Source organism: Dermacentor albipictus, unplaced genomic scaffold (assembly GCF_038994185.2).
Source record: "Dermacentor albipictus isolate Rhodes 1998 colony unplaced genomic scaffold, USDA_Dalb.pri_finalv2 scaffold_21, whole genome shotgun sequence".
Taxonomy (NCBI): domain Eukaryota; kingdom Metazoa; phylum Arthropoda; class Arachnida; order Ixodida; family Ixodidae; genus Dermacentor; species Dermacentor albipictus.
Window position 1 is genome coordinate 1,913,671 of NW_027225575.1, and position 18,885 is coordinate 1,932,555.

The window sequence follows — 18,885 nt, forward strand, 5'->3', positions numbered from 1 at the left end:
CTTATTCTATACAAGCAGCCGAGCGATCTACTGAGCTCCAAAGCAAGATTATCAATGTGGGTGTTCCAAGACAAATTTTCCTGGAACCATACTCCCAGAAATTTTTGCTTCACATCTTGTTTTAACGGAGTGCCCCGAAAGGTAATATGAATATCATTCTTCATTGGCTTGTTAATCGGAGCGAATATAATATATTTGGTTTTATTAGTATTCAACTGTAACCTGTTGGCATGTAACCAGTCAGAAAGTGACTCCATATACTTATTAACAATCTCCTGAAGCTCTGTAAGGGTACGTGCAGTGAAGAAAATATTCGTGTCATCTGCGTACATTATTAGTTTAGGGGAATTATAGATGCTACAGAGATCATTAATATAGACTAAGAATAATAGCGGTCCAAGAATAGAGCCTTGAGGAACACCTTGTTTAATTACTATTTTTGTAGTCGTTCCTTGGTGGACACTTACATATTGAAGCCTATTGCTTAAGTAACTCTCTATCAGTTTAAGGACGACGCCGCGAACACCGTATCTTTTTAGTTTAATTAATAGCACATCATGACACACTGAGTCAAAAGCTTTTCGTAGATCTACAAACAGTCCTAGCGTGTAAAGCCTGTGCTCAAAGTTATGTATAATATCATGCTTGATACTGAGAAGTGCGTCCTCGGTAGATTTTCCTTTTTGAAATCCGAACTGCATGTCACTTATTACCCCATATTTCGCAAAGAATTTTTCTAGTCTTATATTTATGGCCCCTTCAAATACTTTCGATAGAACAGGCAGGACCGAGATTGGCCTATAGTTGCTTATGTCTCCTTCAGCACCACCCTTGTGAATAGGACAGATGCGGGCTATCTTGAGCGAGTCAGGGAAGATTCCAGTCTCAAACATTTTATTTATTATGTCTGCTAGGATGGGGGATAGGATTTCAGACACATGTTTAATTGGCATTGCTTTAATTTCATCAGAACCAGAAGCAACATCATTTCTAATCCCATTGATAAGTTTGTTGATTTCGTGAGGAGTTACTGGTGCGAGAACCATAGAGTTCACTATCGTAACGCTGTTATCAACCAAGTTATGCTCTTCATCATTTTCCTGCTCGTACACTGCGCTCGTGGCAAAATAGGCGTTAAGGGCGGTGGCCGCTTCAAGACCGGTTAGTGTGCCTGTAGGTGTGACTATTTTTAGTACGGTACATTGTTCTTTCTTCCCAGTTAGATTTTTTACTTCATTCCATATTTTCCTAGGATCCTTACCTATTTTGGCAAAAACCTGTTCATAATATTCTACCTTAGCATTTTTAATTTCACTGCTCAGTTTATTTCTATACTGTTTGAAAGTGATTAGGGCATCTTCTCCTCGCGTTTTTAAAAACATATGGAACAAACGGTTCTTTTTTGTTATTTTCTTTAATAAGGAGTTGTTAATCCAGGGCTTCCGTATTCTTTTACATCTTGGCCTACTCAGTTCCGTTGGAAATGCTTGATTGTAGCATGCAATAAGTTTATCAAGAAAAATATTGTACGCCTTACTAGGGTCGTCTTCTTTTAATACGCATGCCCAATCAACGGTAGCAACCAGAACGCAAAAGAGTTTCAATGACTGATCATTTATCCTGCGGATGATCTTCTTTGGTACATGACTACGTTTACCACACAAAGAGGGGATAAGACAAAAAGCTGGAAGGTGATCACTAATTCCTAGCGTCAGCAATCCAGCAGCACAATTCGGTGGGTGTATGTTCGTAATACATACATCAAGCAAAGTTGCAGTATTGGGTGTCACTCTTGTTGCTTCGACGATAGTGTTTACGCATGCGTAAGATGTGACTAATTCTGTCAGTTGTCTTGAAGGGGCATCATGCGATAGCATATCTATGTTGACGTCACCCATTATCACGAAAGACAGACCAGTACAAGTAAGGTGTCGCAGTAGATTGTCTAGGAACTCGAAGAAATTTGTTTTGTTACCTGCGGGTGGCCTATAGATAACGGCAGCTACATTATTTTCCACATGTATGGTAAGGCACTCAACATCATTGTTAACGACCGAAAAATCACGCAAAACTTCATGAGACATAGGTCGTTTGATGTACGCGGCTACGCCACCGCCCCTTCCATGCGACCTAACAGCACCTTGATAAGCATAGTTTTGAAAGAATGGGGGTTGTTCTTCAACTCTTAACCACGTTTCTGTGAATAACATCAAATTAAATTCAACGGTCAATGAAGTGAAGAAGTCGCGTAATTCTTCTTGTTTGTTTCTTATACTGCGCACGTTCAAGTGGAACACTCGCAATTGGTTCTGAGTAGTCTCTGCCAAAGAATTGAAGGCGTTTATAGTATAGTAGTGAGAAGAGTTTAAAGCTGCCATATTCTTGCTTGTTGCTATTTCTGGCATGTGGTTAATCACTTCACTTAGTTTCGCGGGACATTTTTTCCAGGTCACTCGTAGCGTTTATCCGCAAAGTTGCAGACTGTTCGTCCCTTCGAGCAAAGATTTTGCCACCGTTTGTCCACACAAACTTCCAGCCTACTTCACGCTTTTTCTTTGTCGCCGCACCGAGAAGCTGCTTACCATGACGGGTAAGATGCTCATTCACGTAGACTGGCTTAGATTCTTCAAAACCCAGTTTTGTAGTGTTAATCCGGATTTTTCTGGCCTTCTGAAGGACAGCATTGCGTTTTGTGCGTCGGACAAAACGAACGATGATATTTGTCTCATCATGTCTTGCAGTCGGCACTCTGTGGCATGCATCAATGTCGGCATCGGTAATTTCTTCATCCACAAGCGCACCAATCTTTTTAATTATGATCACTGGCTCGCCATCAAGTGGCACTCCCTTAATTTCGAGGTTATTTCCCCTCTGGTATTGCTCCAGCTCCTCGATGCGGCGTGACAGTCGCGCGTTGTCAGCTTTAAGATCTTTATTTTCTTGAAGCAAATTATGAATGTCATCTCTTAGTGTCCTTAGGTCCTGAATGTCTTCTTTCAGTGTCTTTACATCTTGCAAGCTATCTTTGATTGCCCTGAGCTCAGCTCTCAGCTCCCGCCGCAAGTCCTCAATCGCTTTAGCCGTTTCCCCTGGCATAATAAATCGATGCAAAAGTAAACAAAGATTTACAACAAGTAAATCAGCAGCAGACTAGGCCACATGTACATTCGGCAGGTGCGTTCGGCAGCGGTGCACTGGTATTGTTTTGGAATAGCAAAGGACAATGCTTACCTGCAAAGAGCAGATATGAATCTCAGTGACGTTGAACACAGGTGCACCGCTGCCGAACTGCCGTGAGGAAGGATTCGGCGATCCCTTTTAAGCCCAGCAGAAGATGCTTGCAGCCCTCTGTCGTCGCAAAACCAATGCTTGCGGTTAACAGCCGATGTCTGGGGGGCGTCAGTTCACCAAGCTGACGCCTGGCTATCCAGGGGCCACCACGAGGAGGTGAGCGTCTCTGAAGCAGTCGAAAACTGATTTTGTGCTCTTCTTGAGTCCTGGTCTTCTGAGCCTTGCCTTTACTAATTCAAGCATGAACCACCTAGCCAAAGCAAGAGTTTTACGTTACCTACATGTAAGCTGCTGAATATTTTTGCAACATTTTAAAACAGTACATGAAAAAGTGGCTGGGGTTCAACGTAGCTTGAACCTAGTTATACGAGTGAACGCTCTGTTAAGGCCCACGCAGGGGCGTCTGTGTAAGCAGGCGTTTGCTGTGTTGCGGCACCACTTCACCGAGCACACGAAGGTTGGACACTCCCGCATGTAGCTGTTCATGGCTTAGCAGTGTCAGTGGGGGAAGGGGGATCCTGGGGTTGAGCCAATGCCAGGTGTTTGGACCTTTAAGGCCCCCCGGCAGAGGCAACACACATAGCTCTTTGGTCTCTGCTTCACATAGACAGCACCTCCAGACTGACCCACCTGGAGCAAATCGGCAGGCGCCTTTTCCTGTCCTCCACTCCAACCTTTGCCTTTTTCTCTCACTTTCAATTTTTCCTGTCTTCTCTTCGTTTCTTATCACTTCCGAATTTCCGGGCAACAAGGGTTAACCGTGTGTAATATATCCAGTCTTGGGTATATATATATTAGGTTATAGCGGCGATGAACGGCTGGCGTCTGCAGGTATCATTCCCAACCTAGTAGCGTCCCCTAGTTGGGCTCGGTGGTGGGTGGCTTCCATCGCCGCCGAATTTTCCAATGTTTAATGGCAAACGCTCCCCCCCCCTCCAAGATCGCCCTCAAAAATGAGGGCGCACCGAAGCAACATTTCAGTTCGTATTGAAACCAAATCATGACACCTTCCCAAAGTTCCATGTCCTTCACAGTGAAGGCAACACAACTATGAGAAAACTATCACCTTTCCTAGTATCGAAATGCCTATCAAACACGATTGGACCAGGCTACAAAGCATCAAAGATGGCAAGTGGAGACCTCCTCTTCGAACTGACAATGAAAGACCAAGTCTAAAACATAGCTGAACTCACAAGTATCGGTGACATTAATGTCACAATCTCTGCTCGTGACTCATTCAACACAAGCAGAGGAGTAATATCAGAAGAGGATTTCTTGAACCTCAGGGATGAAGAGCTCCTCGAGGGATTCAAAGATCATAACCAGGGTGTCTACCAAACGGGAGTTCTCAGGGAATTTCAATAGTCTGGAAATACTCAGGGAAAACTCGGGGAATTTGTGCTTCTGTCAGGAAAAATTAGCTGCAACTTTATTGAAAGGGAACGAAAGTCGTGTTAATGCTGGCTCCAGCAACAGAGGAATCGCAACCATTGACGCCGTGTCATCGGCACTTGGTATTGCCAGAGTAGTTAACGACTGATTTTCCAGACGCCCAATTTTTCGGACATGCCCAATAATTCGCATGGTCTTGCGGCATCACCACGTATTCCATATAGTCAATGTATATTGTCCTGACTGCAGGCCTGAAACGGCATTAATTAAAGCCACCACCGCCGTTCCATTTTGATTATCTCGCCGCCTCGAACCGGCACTCTCGCACGCAGATCCACTGGCAGCTGTAGTCACCACTGCGGCAACGTTAGGCCTAGGGGCTTCTCATCATCATCATCATCATCATCATCAGCCTATTATGGCCACTGCAGGACGAAGGCCTCTCCCCGCGATCTCCTATTACCCCTGACCCGTGCCAACCGACTCCAACCAGCACCCACAAATTTTCTAATTTCTTCGCACTACCTATTCTTCTGTCGTCCTCTACTGCGCTTCCCTTCTCTTGGTACCCATTCTGTTACCCTAATGGTCCAATGGTTATCTACTCTACGCATTACATGACCTGCCCAGCGCCATTTTTTTCTCTTTATTTCAATTAGAATGTCTATACCCGTTTGCTCTCTGCTCCAAGTCGCTCTCTTTCTGTCTCTTAAGTTATGCCTAGCATCCTTTGTTCCATCGCTCTTCGCACTGTCCCTAACTTGTTCTTTGTCAATCTCGCATGTCTCTGCCTCACATGTCAGCACCGGCAAAATGCACTGATTGTATACCTTCCTTTTCAATGGTAACAGCAAGCTTCCTGTCAGAAGCTCACGATGACTTCTGTATGCGATCCAACCCATTTTTATTCTTCTGTGAATTTCCTTCTCATGGTCAGCGTTCCCTGTGATTGGTTGACCTAGGTAAACGTACTCATTCACCGATTCTAGAGGCTGATTGGCGATCCCAAATTCTTGTTACCTTGACCGGTTATTCATCATTATCTTTGTCTTTTGCATATTAGTCTTCAGCCCCACTCTTATACTCTCTCTGTTAAGGTCCTCAATGAATCGTTGTAACTCGTCTGCAGTGTTGCTGAACAGAACAATGTCATCGGCAAACCAAAGGTTGCTGAGGTATTCGCAATGGAAACTTACTTCTAAACCTGCCGAGTTTAATAGCGTGAATATTTCTTCCAAGCATGCGCTGAATAACATTGGAGAGATTGTGTCTCCTTGTCTGACTCCTTTCTTTATAGGTATCTTCCTACTTTTGTAGAATTAAGGTGGCTGTGGAATCACTGTAGATATTTTTCAAGGTATTTACGTAAGCAGTCTGTATTCCTTGATTACGCAATGCCTCTATGACTGCTGGCATTTCTACTGAATCAAATGCTTTTTCTTAATCTATGAAAGCCTTATAGAGAGGTTTACTGTACTCTGCTGATTTCTCGATAACCTGATTAATGACATGGATGTGATCCATTAAAGAGAATCCCTTCCCAAAGCCCGCCTGTTCCCTTGGTTAACTAAAGTCCAGTGTTGTCCTTATCCTATTGGAGATTATCTTGGTAAATATTTTGTATAATACTGGGAGTAAGCTAACAGACTTACAATTTTTCAGTTCTATAATGTCTCCCTTTTTGTAGATTAGTATAATGTTTGCATTCTTCCAGTTTTCTGGGACCCTTGTAGTTGATAGACATTTCGTATATAGAGATTTACTAAGGTAATCGCAAATAGAATCGGGAACACCTTAGACTTCGGTCAACCAAAAGACCAGGCAGGATTCCGTAAAGGCTACTCAACAATAGACCATATTCACACTATCAATCAGGTGATAGAAAAATGTGCGGAATATAACCAACCTTTATATATAGCTTTCATTGATTACGAGAAAGCATTTGATTCAGTTGAAACCTCAGCTGTCGTGGAGGCATTGCGGAATCAGGGCGTAGACGAGCCGTATGTAAAAATACTGAAAGATATCTATAGCGGCTCCACAGCCACCGTAGTCCCCCATAAAGAAAGCAACAAAATCCCAATAAAGAAAGCCGTCAGACAGGGAGATACGATCTCTCCAATGCTATTCACAGCGTGTTTACAGGAGGTATTCAGAGACCTGGATTGGGAAGAATTGGGGATAAAAGTTAATGGAGAATACCTTAGTAACTTGCGATTCGCTGATGATATTGCCTTGCTTAGTAACTCAGGGGACCATTTGCAACACTTGCTCACTGACCTGGAGAGGCAAAGCAGAAGAGTGGGTCTAAAAATTAATCTGCAGAAAACTAAATGTTTAACAGTCTCGGAAGAGAACAGCAGGTTACGATAGGTAGCGAAGCACAAGAAGTAGTAAGGGAATACATCTACTTAGGGCAGGTAGTAACGGCGGATCCAGATCATGAGACGAATAATCAGAAGAATAAGAATGGGCTGGGGTGCGTTTAGCAGGTGTTCTCAGATCATAAACAGCAGGTTGCCATTATCCCTCAAGAGAAAAGTGTATAATAGCAGTGTCTTACCAGTACTCACCTAGAGGGCAGAAATCTGGAGGCTTACAAAAAGGGTTCTACTTAAATTGAGGATGACGCAACGAGCTATGGAAAGACGAATGATGGGTGTAATATTAAGGGATAAGAAAAGAGCAGATTGGGTGAGGGAACAAACGTGCGTTTATGACATCTTAGTTGAAATCAAGAAAAAGAAATGGGCATGGGCAGGACATGTAATGAGGAGGGAAGATAACCGATGGTCATTAAGGGTTACGGACTGGATTCCAAGGGAAGGGAAGTGTAGCAGGGGGTGGCAGAAAGTTAGGTGGGCGGATGAGATTAAGAAGTTTGCAGGGACGACATGGCCACAATTGGTACATGACCGGGGTTGTTGGAGAAGTATGGGAGAGGCCTTTGCCCGGCAGTGGGCGAAACCAGGCTGATGATGATGATGATAGAGAGCCGGCAGTTTTTCAAGCATTATGTCTCCTCCATCTTTGAGTAAATCGACTGTTATTCCATCTTCTCCTGCCACTTTCCCCCGTTTCATGTCTTGCAAGGCTCTTCTGACCTCATATCTAGTTATAGGAGGAGTTTCTGTATCCTGTGCATTATCGTCTCGATTGTACAGGTACAGGTCAATGTAGAATTCTTCCGCTGCATTTATCATGCCTTCGAGATTGCTGATGATATCACCCTGCTTATCTTTCAGTGCATACATCTTGATTTGTCCTATGGCACGTTTCCTTCTCACTGATTTCAGGCTGCGTTCATGTTTTACGGCTTCCTCAGTCTTTCTCACATTATAATTTCGAATATCAATTACTTTCGCCTTGTTGATCAGTTTTGACAGTTCCACAAATTCTATCTTATCTCTTGAGTTGGACACTTTCATTCTTTGTCATTTCTTTATTAGGTCTTTTGTTATTTGGGAGAGCTTGCCTACTGGTTGTCTTGGTGCCTTGTCTCCCACTTCAGTTGCTGCCTCTGAAGCCAGCCTCGTTACGGTTTCATTCATTACCTCTATGTCATAATCATCATCTCTCTGTTCTAAGGCTGCATATTTACTAGTACCAGCCTAAATTTGTCTGCTTTTACCCTTACTGTCTCTAAGTTGACCTATTTTTTCTTGACCAATTTTGCTCTTTCTCTGTTCAAATTGAGGTGAATCCGAGCCCTCACTAACCTAGAATCACTACACTTTACCCTATACCTATCAATTCCATTTCTTGTTTTGCCATTAGGGCTTTTCCAGGTCCACTTTCGGTTGCTACGTATCCTGAAAAAGGTGTTCATTATTCTCAGCTGATTCCTTTCTGCGAATTCTACCAGCATCTCTGCTCTAGCGTTTCTGAAAACGACGCCGTAGTTGACAATTGCCTGTTCACCCGCCTGCTTTTTGCCCACTTTTGCATTGAAGTCACCCGTTACTACTGTATACCGAGTTCGCACTTTTCTCATCGCTAATTCAACATCTTCATAAAACTGATCTACTTCCTCCTCGTCATGACTTGATGTTGGAGCGTAGGCTTGTACTACCTTTAATCTTATACCTCTTATTAAGTTTGATTACGACTACTGCTACCCTCTCATTAATGCTGTAGAATTCGTCAATGTTGCCCGCTATGTCCTTATGAATTAAGAATCCTACTCTGCATTGCTTCTTATCAGGGGGACCTCTATAGCAGAGGACATGTCTGTTATTCAGCAACGTATAAGCCTCACCAGTTCTTGTAACCTCACTAAGGCCGATGATATCCCAAACAATGTCTGATAGTTCTTTGAGCAGTACTGCTAAGCTAGCCTCACTCGACAGAGTTCGGCAATTAAAGGTTGACAGGGTCAGTTTCCATTGGCGGCCTGTTCGGACCCAGAGATTCTTAGCACCTTCTGCTGCGTTACAGGTCTGACCACCGCCTTGGACAGGTGCTCCACAGCTGCTGGGGACTGAGGGTCGTGAGTTAATTGTAGATATCATTAAGGAGGTTATGGCCGAATACTGCACCAGGGAGGCCAATTCCTGTTCTGGTGAGGGAGTAGCTTTGTTCAAGCTTGCGTTCGCTGTTAAGCTTCTTGCCGTGCAGTGCCGTGTTTTTCATTGAAAGAATTCACCGCTGTCAGCAATGGCACCGACACCGCCTTTGTAATCCTCGCGATTGGCTTCGAAGCTCGGAGAGCACAGTAGCTTCGTGTCAGTACAGCAGTGTTACGCGGCGAAGCATAACAAGCGTGAGAAGGGGCAATTGTCACAGGACACAGTATGTATTGTATTTCTTAAATATACACACATGCACCCCCGTCTCCAGTCACAGTACGAGCACCGATTTGCCTAATAAGTGTACTGGCAGGCTTTAAGAGCTTTTTCGGACATGTCTGTCCCAATTTTAGCCCTTAACGGCAGTTAAAGACATGCATTCATTTTTTTCGGACTGCCCGATTTTTCGGATGTTTTCGCGGCCCCTAGGGAGTCTGAAAAATCGGATGTTGGCTGTACAACTGACCAAGAGGATACTTCAAATGATCCATGGAGTGAACGCATGGCAAGAGGAGGATGAAAACAGAAAGGACCGACGCACTGAGGAATTAATGGGAAAGGAAGCGTGCCGCAGTCTCTTTGTAGGAGCTTAAGCTCAAAAAACAAAGTGTTGGCTTATGCCGAGATGCAGGTTTCCGTCATCCAGACCAAAGTAAACTCTTTAAAGCAGTGAAATGCAACACTGAGATGTTGTGTACGAGCTGAGAGTATGTCAGGACAGTTGAGGTTGACTTCCCAGCTGCTGAGGGAGAATCTGTTGTGACAAAGTTCAGGCCTCATACCGATGAGCTTGCTATCAGTTGTTAGAAATAGCTCATATTCAAAAATATTTGCTTATCTATGCATTTCCTTTTCATTTGTGTTTTAAAATGTTCTACTCAATTTGCAATTGGTTTTACCATTTTTTTCACTGCATTTTACTAACACCTTCCTTCCGTTTTCTTTTTAAATAAAATAGATATTACTCCTTCCTATTCATACTCGATTAAGTCATTTCTTTTGTTTCAACATGCTTACTAGAGAGTGACAGCATTGGGCAACATGGTGTCAGCCTGTCTTGACATAAAACAAAGTTCTGGCTCATTCAGGGAATTTCGCAAAGGTGCTCAGGGAAAACCTGGAAAACTCGGGGAATTTGGAAATGTCAACTTGGTAGACACCCTGATAGCGTAATTACGATACAAAGAATAACACTTCGACGAAATGGCCAACAGATTCTCACAAAACATGTAATACTCACATCTGGTTCTAGTACTGTGCCCAGTTCACTTGTCGCAGGATACTTGAAAATCAACATCCGACCATACATACCAAATGCGAGGCAGTGCTTCAAGTGCCAGAAGTTCGGGCATGTGTCGCAATCTTGCAGATTAAAAAAAAACATGTGCAAAGTGTATTGCCAACAACCATCCATCTGACAACTCCAATGCTCCTGCACAATTTGTCAATTGCAAGGGTGATCATCCAGCTTACTCATGGAACTGCCCTTGCTAGAAGTTTGAAGCGGTGGCACTTTTGTTGCTTTTGTGCTTTTACTCCTTTTCCGCGTGCCATCGGACGGAGTGGCTGCTGTGCTTCTGGCCGCGTTCTCGTCTTTGACGTGGGCGACGGCGAAGGACCACCATCGGTGGCTGAAACGCTACATGCGCTTGAAGATTTGAGGCGTGCTATGGCCGCGGATGAAATCAGCGACGACACATGCACGCGTTTTTATGGATTTGAACAAAGTCTGCTAATTGACCTGACAAAGAAAAAGAAGCAGAAGGACATCGGAGACTTTTCCTTCAAGAAATAAGTGCTTTTTACCTAAGTGTGCCTGAGTGAATTCACCTCTCACTCTTTAATTTAGCTAGATTTAATTGTTTGGATGATACGAATTTCGGCTAATACGAATATTTTCCGTGACCCCGTGAGATTCGTATCATCGAGATTCCACTGTAGTTGAATCTGGAATCATGCCAAAAGATTGGAAAAACACAATAGTTGTGCCTTTTTTAAAAGCTGGTAAATCCCCCACATCCCCAAGCTGTTTTCAACCCACTGCCCTGACAAGCAGTTTGGCTAAATTGTACGAAAGTGTCGTAAATGCGAGATTAATATTCACTCTTGACATACAGAACTTAATTGATTTTCATCAATGGGGGGATAAAAAAAGGCTGTTCAATGACTCACCGCCTCGGCCGACTTGAACATCAAATACGTAAAGCATTCTTACACAAACAGCACTGCCTGACAGTGTTCTTCGATCTAGAAAAAGCATATGACACCACTTGGAGATTTGGAATCTTGCATGATCTCACTGCTTTAGGAATCCGTAGCAAAATGTTAAACTATCTCGCTAATAAACTACCTCGCTAATTTTATGTCCAACAGGACATTCCAAATCTGTCTAGCAGTGTGCTCTCACGCATATTTATCCAGAAAAATGGCGTACCACAAGGTTGCATACTTAGCACAGCACTCTTTATAGTAAAAATGAACTCTATTAACAAAGTAATTCCCCCCTCTGTTATGCATTCCATATACGTCGATGATCTGCAAATATCATGTCTCGCCTCAAATTTACCAACATGTGAAAGGCAGCTCCAGATCACAAAAAGTGAGCTCGTACAATGGGCTGAGAAAAATGGCTTCTGCTTCTCTATTCAAAAAACTTACGGTGCTATTCTCACAACGAGGATTATACTTAGACCTCGTTTTAAAGTTGAATGATGTGGTACTGCTGGTAAAACAAGAATATAAATTCTTGGAAGTAATCTTTGACAAAAAACTAAACTTCCTTGCCCATATAAAGACAACAAAAATTAAGACAAATAAAGCGTTAAATATTCTGAGAGTGTTATCCCATAAGCACTGGGGTTCTGACCAAACATGTCTATTACGTATATACTGGTCTCTTGTGCGTAACCTTCTAGACAACGACTGCATGGTTTATGGCTCAGCCAGACAGTCTTGCATTTGATGACTTGATCCAGTGCATAACCTTCGACTGCGAGTGGCAAGTGGTGCCTACAAAACACCACCTGTCCCAAGTTGATACGTTGAATGTAATGAACCTTCCTTACAGCAGTGCAGAGCGTTCCTCACTTTCTCCTTCGTACTCGGGAATCAGTCATCACTGCAACACATATTGTCACGTGGTGATGACGTTGAATAACACAGTAGCAATACTGTGAACGACAAAACTAACTTTTATTGGGCGAACCTGTGCCCACAAAACAGGCTACACTTATAGCACAACGATAGCGGCGAACACGCTCGGCGATCGTCGAAAATCTGATCAGCGGGTCAAGCGCGTCGGCTTTTATAGAGCAGTCGTCGTATGTTCCAGACTAATCGTTCGGACCCGCGTGCCTTCCACAAAGTTCTACACCATTCGCGTTACGCGATGAAATCAGATAACACAAGGTTCGGCGACAACAGACAGCCGGGTAGAAGCATCGATAACTTTCCAGAAACGTCGGATGCATCCCTCGCTGTGCGATTACAGTTGTTATGCGGCGAAACGTGGTCGCCCGATAAAGATAAGTACACGCGTCAATATGCTGCATCATCGCACAATGCAACTCACGCTTACGCTATACAAATCAACCGAACATGATTAGGCTGCTTGTCCTGTGATGTGAGGAATGTTGTCAGGATTATGACATTCCTCTGAAATCTTCCAGGTTGCCAAAAAACCACAATGGTTGCCTCTGTGGTACAATTTCACACAGTTATGTGAGGAGACATTAACACATCTGAAGAAAAGAGACACACCATACGAACACATTATATAGGAATTCCATGCTCTTCAGGCCAAATATCAGAATAACGTGAAATTTTACACTGTTGGCTCTAAAAACAAAAGAACACGCAGGTGTGGGGGCCGTAATGGAAAATTGGGAAACAAGTATTCGATTGCCAAAACATGCCTCTGTTTTCACTGCTGAAGTTTATGCTATATGGGTTGCAGTTAAAAAGGTTATCATTGACAAACACAAAAATAGTCATATACACTGATTCCATAAGTACATCAAAGGCTTTACATCTGAAATCTGTGTGTGAACTGCTGCTAGGAAATATTTTAAACATGGGTGTGCTTAACAAATACGGGAGATCAATTCGTGTCTGCTGGGTCCCAAGCCATGTTGGGATACCGGCTAACGAAGCAGCTGATACATGTGCATCGATAGCAGTGTACAAAGGCGTAACAAACACAACACTTTCATATAAAGGTAGTGTCCGTGCAATTAGCAAGGCCTTAACGTCAAAATGGCAACACGAACGGGACCATTGTACAGACAACAAGCTAGATCTTACTAAACCTTTACTAAACCTGAACCCGAATCTTACTAAACTTGAACCATTCTGTAAACCACCAGGAACGGTTCTTTGAAGTAGATTTACGCCGACTACGCATTGGTCACACACACCTCACACAAAATTATTTACTTACGAAAGAAGACGCACCAACATGCGAGAAATGCGAAAAACCACTAACAGTTATGCATATATTAGTGACATGTACACATATAGAAGTACACAGACAAAACCTTTTGCACAACTTATATCAACTACACGTACCTTTACACCCTGCTTTAATTTTAGGAGATGATTCGATAGTCCCATTAAATGATGTGCATAAATTTCTAGATGGCACTGGCTTTTTACTTAAAATATAGATTAACAGAGCCTTTTTCCTAAATTGGATATTAAAACACCTCGTGTTTGGCGCAGCATAGGCTTAGCCACTTTTGCACCACTAAACCACATTTAACTAACTAGCTCTGTTAAGCAGGGTTAGAAGCGGTTCTTCAGTGCTTCTTTACGGTGAGCTATATCGGCAGGGTGCTCAGACTCGACCTGTCACCTACGGCGAAGAGTTGATGCGCTCGCACCGCTGCGTGTTTCGTCCATGGTGAGACTTAGCAACCAAGTGCTGCCGAAGCAGCTGTTAAGGCGCAATTATAGTCCAACATTATCAGCGCGCAGGCAAGTGTTGCTCGACACCGGGCGCGTTGGAGTGCGTTGGTGGTGTCTGGTTACGTTGGCTGTGCCAGTGTGTCGAACCGTCGATCAAAGTATAGATGCTGTTGTTCTCACCAATGTGATGTAGTGTGTGCATGCGCTCGCGCTTCGTGGGACTGTATTTAGCCCTTTATACCCTCACCTAGTCACATGGTACACAGCGGCAAGGCTCGAGCAAACGCAGCTGCAACACCTCTTCATAGCAGATCATGTGATGTGCCGTCACACCTTCATACTTGCGTGCCGGCAGCTGAAGGTCGAACATGCGCCAAGATTGACCCTGGGTGTTGTACCTCGAGCTTTTGCTCTAAAAGCTTGGGCACTAAAATAATTTGTGATTTCATTCAAACATGCAAAGACTAAAATAAAAAATTTATTGACTCAATATGTGTCCTACCCATTTTCAACTTCTAAATATTAGACCATGACAAAAAAAGTAACAGTGGATTTTGGTGAGGTTGTTGTTAGCCAATGCAATACTCGGTGCAACAGCGCAGTTACTCCGTAAATGTGAGGATTGCATACATGTCCTATTGAGCTGAAAGTGTTTTGACTTCTAGTACAACCTCCATTCTTGTCTTTCTGCATTTATGGTGACATTCCAAAGCAGTAATAGGGTGTGGAAAGTCCACTATGTCACCCATACTTGGTTGAACCTGCCTGAGCTCCTGGGTGTTGTCTGTGTTACTTTCTTTTCAAGAACACAGCTACTTCTAAAGGCTGTGTTTAAGCATTAACAGTTAACACTGATGTTCTGTTGGTCAGGTGAGGTTGACTATGCACCTTTGTCCTAGGGAAAACTACTCACCACAAAAAGTGTTTCTGCATTATCCATATGAGCAAACAGAAAACTAAATTTAAAAAAAAAGCATAGGGGATATTAACTGTGGCTATAATTAGAATGGAGAAATAATAAGTGTTTACTGCTGTCATTGGGAACCACTGTGCACGTTTTGCATTGTTCACTTTAGGGTAATGTCTGTTGAGGTTCTTTTTCTTGAGGCTATTGGCATGCCGGAGGTTGACAAAATGACCAAAAAGGAAAGTACCACATTTAAATAATACAGTGCATGGAGTTGCTTATAGTAGAATTTTCATTTTTTATATTTGATAGCATGGCAAAATGTGGAGGACACTTAAGCTTCGCCTTTAAGAGTCGAATGCAATAGCATTCAAAGATCCCTGACTGCTTCTCATGCTTCCCGACAACTGCAGCATATGTAACCGTAATGGTTACCGCATAGAGTTTCATATTACTATAACTAGAGGGAAATCTGGTGCTGTGATCGTTCAACCATCATGGGAATGATAGGAAGTACAGGCTATGGATTGGCATTTTGTTGACTGGCGAACTAGTCTACAGGTATTTTTTGGCAGTTTTTGTTTCGCTCCAAGCGCAATTGCTATAACCCGCAGTGGGACAGTGTGACGCAAATCTATCTGCCTTTGTTCTGTTGCTCGAAGTGGCTATAGCGCGCTGGGCCAGCAGCTGGGATTATGTTGGTGTCACGGTGTGGTGTCAAAGCCCTGGCAAGAAAGCGATCACATCATAACCTTTGAAAGAATGTGTTTTGACCAATTTGACCTTGGCTTGTTAGATGTGTTAGGTTGGCGCTGTAGCGTTACATGCTTTATGAAACTTCAGAAGAGCAAAAGGAAGGCAGACAGTTGTACTTCCAGGGGCTTGACAATCAAACTTTATTGAGAGCTTCATTATGCGTTGCTCCTTTATATGCATTTAAATGTGTGTTTTAGGACTTTGAAACACAAACTTACTTGTGGTAGGAAAGGTTGCTGCTTCCTGTCTGTAGTCTGCTGTCTAAAAAAATGGGTAAGTGCAAAGCCATGCCATAACAGCTGCTGGCGGCCGCTTCAGAAGCGGTATGTCAACATAAAATATAAGGAAGCATGCACTCTAAGAAAAGTTTACACCATTTGAGTCGTACCTTGCCACACAACAATAAACGTTGTCTGTCGTGTCCGCATTTCCTTTCTTTAACGCTGCGAGCCCGCTACTTCCCAGTAACGAACAGCACACGCGTTATCAGCATGACAGCATTTCCAGCAGGAAAGTAGCGAGCGCGGCGTTTTCAAGAAAGGAAATGCAAGCAAAGCAGGTGACAATTATTTATTGTTATGTGGCAGATATACACCCCGAAGGGTGTAACCTTTGTTTAGAATGTACTCTTAGGAGGTCACAAGTGTCCTAGCTAGCACTGCAGCAGATGTGCTTAAAAGTACTCGAAGACATTCAGCAATTGTGACAGCTGACGCAGCCTTTCGAAAGAGCGAGAGAGTTTGCTAGTGTCTGTAGTCCGCGAGAAAAATATCGCATTCGCAGCGAGCAGGCATCGTAGCAGACGACACTTGTAGCATTTCTCTCAAAGGCGCAATACTCTCTCACAATACAATATTTTTATTTCCATAAATACTTGATGAGTATTCTTATATAAGTACATTCGCAGTTGTTATTGCGGGTGTGAAAATAATCATTCTCTGGCGCTAAATCGGGAACAGAATTGCGGAAGAATGCATACCCTGGTGGGCCCTTGAGCCGACACGGCAATTGAAGCACGGCAAACCGTGCTCCAATTTCAATGTCATACTAAGCTTATGTAATGTGTTGTGCATTATATAAGATACTGCAGAAATCAAATTAGATTTTACTTGATAATATTTGACTGTAGCTTCATTTATTGCGCCTTAATCAAACACAGCCGGTCTAAAGATCGAAGTCAATCCGAAGCCTGTACTTCCCATCATTCCCACGTAGGTTGAGGCAACGCTCAGGAGAGCCCTCGTAGACACTAGAGCCACATTTTCCTCTAAGGTATTTATTTAGAAACTCTGTGGTTTACCCAGAAATTCTCATGGCGAACACTATACACGAAGGCTGGCTTTCTGGTGGAAACGCGGCCTCTTGCGCGGGCCGCGATGCTGCGGAGGCAAGTGTCATCTGGAGATATTGCAAGGAACCGGGCGTGCCACTTCATGGCCCCCGAGATGCTCACGCGCCGGCGCGCGCGAATAGCGGGCGCCGTGGTCAGTCTATGAATGATAGAAACGCTGGAAAATAGGTTTGAGTTTTTGCGTAACAGAATTGTTTTCTCGTATATTCAAATTACAATCCAACGCTAGGAGGTTGTGTGTAAGCCTTACTTTACGATTTTTCTACATATTTTAGATTGAGAAATTCAGTTAGTTCAGTAACTTCCTTGCGCCACATGGGGGGGCCTGGGTATGGGTGGTTCGAAAATCTTTATACCGAAAAGACGTCCGACATGGTATGCCAGTTGCAGGCTCCAAATTTTCTGCAACACGGGGCCCTTAACGCTATCGTGGTAAAAGCTATTAATTAATCAAGTATATCAATTTCCTGCGGCTGAATAAGTAAATAGCTAAATTTTCTTGTAGCTCTTTTTTGATGGTGAAGGTAATAGCCACTTAGATGAGTGCTCTACTCAGCTGCTTAATATTAGCCTGTTTTCAAATCTCTTAATGCAATTTCTGTTTCAGATTAGAGCTAGAAAAAAAAAAGAAAAGTTAAGCCCTTGTGCATTTCTGGTAGACTCCATATAATTAATTCTAAGGTCTGTGTTATATTGAAATACGTCTGTTGTCGGATTTCAATTGGCTCTCTTGGATAGCCTTGTAGCCCATCAATCCATGCTTTCAAAATATTTTCTCACCTTCTCTAAAGCTTCGTTTTCTTGTTGATCCACATGATGAATGCAAGGCTTGCTCAAATGTCATTGCCTAAGCACCACTGATACTCCTATTCAACTTTTTTGTTTATAGTGTGTGTGAGAGTGCATTTGTGGGCAACTTAGGCTACTTTTGGAAAAGCCCTTAAGTCATACTCTCAGCCTGTAGATGTGCTATTTGAATATCAGGTAGTACTCAAAGCTTTAAAACATCAATTTTCTTACTGCTACCGTTGTCTTCATCTATTATCTGCAGCAAAGTTGGGCAGCATTTCTTGTGTAGCCTGTGATTGGCATTCAATTGCTCAGCATCAGAGTTTAGCATTACTACCACCAAGTCCACTCTGATTATTAATGTCAGAGGGGACTCATTAACACTGCCCGAGGCATCTTCCTAATCGTTGTGCTTCTTTTGCAGAGGTGTTGCACTTACTGGCTGCACTCTGCTATGGATCCTGCACAGCCCTGATGGATCATGTGGCTGCAGTGACATGTGCAGTAGATCACTTGGTGCCTACCTTTCCTGCCATTGTGCTCGCACAGACGTGTGCACCCTTTACATATGGGGACACAGTGTCTCCAGTTCCTGGTCTTCACGCTACCATTGGCTTGCTGCCAACCCTGGGACATTTTGCTTTCGCATAAGAAGCATCGACCCAAAGTAGCAGTTTAGTAAACTTGGTGACATCACCCACAGCATCATTCTTATTTCTTTTTTACTTAGGTTAGTGAAAAAAAGGCATTTGCCAAGCCTACAAAGCAATGTTTTTGCTCTTGCAATTCTACTGAATGCTGTATGCCCTTTATTCCTCTAGATGTGTTCAAATAATTGTCGCTGCTGCAGTTAAGTGGAGATGTTGAAAAAAACCATGGCCTCGACAAATTGGACAAGATTTTCAACGTCACCACTGAGATGAAAA

General features: G+C 43.2%; 1 long non-coding RNA gene across 1 annotated transcript in view; it reads left to right on the forward strand.

The window, feature by feature from the left end:
• Positions 1-18,661, forward strand: part of LOC139052275 (uncharacterized) — a 38,864-nt gene extending 20,203 nt beyond the window's left edge. Inside the window, exon 3 of the long non-coding RNA XR_011509810.1 lies at positions 18,384-18,661. This is a non-coding gene — a long non-coding RNA (uncharacterized lncRNA). The remainder of the gene's footprint in view (positions 1-18,383) is intronic.
• The last annotated feature ends 224 nt before the right edge of the window (positions 18,662-18,885 follow it).